Below are 3,817 nucleotides of genomic sequence, written 5' to 3'. Positions count from 1 at the left end.
CCCTTTATCATATTTAAACATAATAAATAAACAAACAACTCTTTTGAACGAAATTGACGTTAAATATTCTTTGTTCTAAGCATTCAACAATGTATGAATGTATCTTGTTGAAATTCTAACTGTTTGTTTTGCAACGAAATAGAATCAGGGGGATTTTATAGAAATTGAACAGAGTGTATGTTTAAAATACAGAGAAATATGAAACATGCCTGAAGGACTCGTGCGCTCAAACACATTATCTTACAGAACCTGTTCATGTTTTTTTTCCTTTCCGAATTTTTCACTTTTGTACTTTTCATCATTTTTTTATTTTCATCTTGGACACATTCATCGTCTTGTTGAGTTTTCAAAATGCACAGCAATAATATATTCTACTAAGATGTTAGTAATTCTCAGGGTTGCAACATATACAGAATATTCTGTATTTTACAGATTTTTCGACAAATTTCAGGTACAGAATCTGTATATGCAGAATTACAGATTTTCTACAAAGATACAGAATTTAAAGATATTTTTTTCCAAATTTAAATTTAAATGTTGAATTAATTACAGTTCGTTTTCTCTGTCTACCTTCTTACTAAAATTGACGGAAAATTTAAGAAGGACAAAGTTCAACAAAACCATGTATAAACATCATACAATTTATTATGAGAATTTTTTTTAATGATTTATTTTGTTGTATTGATACGACTTAAGCAAACCTTAAATAAGAACAATAAATTAAAAATGAAAATAAACCTTTCTTTCCATTTTTTCCATTAGTTTTTTGATAGATTTTTTTTGTGAAAAATACAGATATACAGTTTTTTCTCCAGAAAACGTTACATGATTAAATGTGGCAACCCTGGTCATTTTTATAACAGGGTGGTTCACGTAATACAACATACGGAGCATCTTAAATATTTCAAATAATAACATGTTTTGTTTAATAGGGGTCGATATTCAGACCCCGTCGATCAATTTTCGTTTCTGTCGACCCCTGGGAATCCGAAAACGACCCCAGGGGATATCGACCACTTTGAGAAACCCTGATCTATGGCATGAATATTTTTGGCATGAGTATATTTTGGAAATTCTAGAAAATGAAATAAAAAAGAAAATAAATCGCATAATAATTCACAAGTTATGTGTCAATTGACCCATTTCTTATACCGAAAGGGGATGTAGCTCAGTGGTAGAGCGTTCGCTTTGCATGTGAAAGGCCCCGGGTTCGATCCCCGGCATCTCCAGTTCGTTTTTCAATTGAAAGTATTTTGTTCCACAAAAATTAACCAACCATCAGAAACATGATTTATATATTTGTAGTACGATAATTCTGTTCGCAAAAGCCATTTCGCTACGCCAAACAAATTACGTTCATTATGCGAGAAAGAATAAACAGACACTTCACTCGCTAACAAGTCGCGCCGCGAAAGAACCACATTAACCGCGACACAGCTGGTGACCCAAATGAAAATGCTGACACTTAATCTTCGATCGAGCCTTCGTCTTTACTTGCATGTTTCACGGCGATACTCGCTCGGAAGAATGTGAGCCCGGAAAGTTCAAGCCATAAATTGCAATGATGAATATCTTCATTGGCTGGCTATAGCTAAACCTTTGCGTGGGTATTTTCGCTACTCTGGCTCTCGCATTCGACGAGGTGTTCATTCGCTTCACGTTGATATTTTTCGTTTCGAATGTTGTGAAACTTACACTGCCGCAAGAACAGTTGTTATTATCCTTTCTCTTCGGTCTCACCAACAAATAATGACTTCTATTTATCATCCGATATAAATTCACTTCATTCAAAAGTCACGAAAAGTTCATCATCAGATAATCGCAACAAAAGACGCGTGTAAACCAGGTAGGAGGAAAAATAATCTCTTTTTCAACAAGCAAATAAGTTCCCAGCGCTAATGGGCTGATCAGTTCGGACACATTCTCGGCGACATCGTTACGAAACCCGGGCCAAGCGCTAACAAATTACCGCCGTCCGTGGAGTCCGTCAGTCCCCGTGGAGAGTGGCTCATATTTCCATCGGCCACCAAACCAAAAAAAAAAACGAAACACGCGGTGGACAGATATCGATCTGTCTCTCGCTCCCGCACTATCGCTTGTCCTCGCATTATCCTCCCAAAATTTTGAACACGAAAGCGTAGGAGCATTACTGGAAAGAAGTGATCAAAGGCCGTGTTGATCGCAACGAATAAATTATCCATCCATTTTGGACCGAAGATTGCCTCACGGTTTACCGGTGGCAGCGGGGAGCGGTCGTGGTTGATGAAGATCCCGAGACACTGTCGGTACAAGTGGCGGTCATTTCTCACGGGGCAATGCCTAGAGTCGATCATAGATATGGTGCGGTTGAAGCAACACAAAAAAATACACGACAATCGGTTAGTCCGAAGAATGATGAACCTTTTATTAGATAATAGATTTGACAGGTATTTATTGCGCCTTAGAACAGACATACACACGAGTTCGTGTCGGCTTAGCTGTCCAAATTGATCATAATTTCGGATTGGTTGCGTTCGTTACACATGCGCGGAGAGTTTTCGTTAGTGGCTAAAATCGAGTCGATCAATCTCTATCAAGGGGGGTAATTTATTGTTGTTGTCCTTCTAACAGTTTTGCTTTCTCCGGGCTCAGCTCTCATTGGGAGCGCATTTGATGTGGTGCGAAATGTGGAAAGGTGTGACATTGATGATTGACTCGATAGAGATTGGGTGAATTCGGGGATTTTGTAGTTATTTATCTATCTCACCTAGGCAATGATTGAATGAAAAAGTTAGAGTGGAAACTCACGGTATGGCGTACAGATTAGTAGCGGAATATATTTGCTTTCTGTTTTTTTCCACAAAGTTATGTAGCCTCGTCATCTGGGGTTGCTTAAAAAAAAAGAAAATGTTCAGTAGTAACAAAACTTTAACGAGTTGTAAAAAATCCAGATATGATCCTAAGCAAAACATTGATTGAAAATATGGAAAAATCTGGCTAATAATTTTGTAAAACTCGATTGGACATTACATTTACTGGAAGAACCAATTTGTGGTTGAAGAAAGAAAAAAATGTAAAATTTAAAAACCATTTCTTATTATGCTAAATTTTCCTAAAATATACTATGTGACGTTCAATTTAAATTCATTGCTTCAAAATTCAAAATGTCATGCACTTGCTAATAATTATTTGGCGTCCCATAACCAATAAAATCATGTTGACTATAGTGGAGTTAAAGTCCTTCAAAACATTAAGTTCGATTTTCTGCCACCCTTTCAATAAGGACGCTTCAAGCTCATCAGAAGTATTGTATTGCTTCTTATCAGCGTAGATCTGACTAACAGGGATTCCCCAGATATTATTCGCTGGATTTATATCGGGACTGCGAGAATCTCATTTCAGTAATCAATTTTTTGTACATCAAACCATGATTTCAAATTGAACTGCCATTCTGACGTAATCTATGAAAAGTGAAATTTTTGACTGTAACTTTGATCTAAATTTTCGATAATTTGAATGTAATCTGACGAGATCATCTAACAAGATGCCTCTAGAACAAAATCCAAACCAAACCTCCTTGTGCAAAATTACGTTGTGAAGTACCTCGGCTCTTTCCGTAGATCTCCCTAGTATCCAGCAAAATCATCGAGGCCGACCAAATAGAATCACAGTAGAAGATCACAGAACGGAAACAGAAAACAGAATGATTTCAAAATGGACAAGGTTGATATCCAGGACACGAACGCTTTGTTGACGTTGAACTACGAAACTATTCATTTTTATGCTATTCCAGAATGAAACGGAATTTGATTTTAATCTCAAAAAGAATTTTTACGTA

The 3,817-nt window shown here is 36.7% G+C and overlaps 1 non-coding gene across 1 annotated transcript; it reads left to right on the top strand.

The window, feature by feature from the left end:
- Window positions 1-1,157: 1,157 nt before the first annotated feature.
- On the top strand, window positions 1,158-1,229 carry Trnaa-ugc (transfer RNA alanine (anticodon UGC)). The gene has a single exon. It is a non-coding gene; the product is annotated as a tRNA-Ala (tRNA).
- Window positions 1,230-3,817: the final 2,588 nt, after the last annotated feature.

Source organism: Toxorhynchites rutilus, chromosome 3 (genome assembly GCF_029784135.1).
Source record: "Toxorhynchites rutilus septentrionalis strain SRP chromosome 3, ASM2978413v1, whole genome shotgun sequence".
Taxonomy (NCBI): Eukaryota; Metazoa; Arthropoda; class Insecta; order Diptera; family Culicidae; genus Toxorhynchites; species Toxorhynchites rutilus.
The sequence above is the reverse complement of the archived record's forward strand: the minus strand, read 5'-3'. Positions and strand labels throughout refer to the sequence as shown.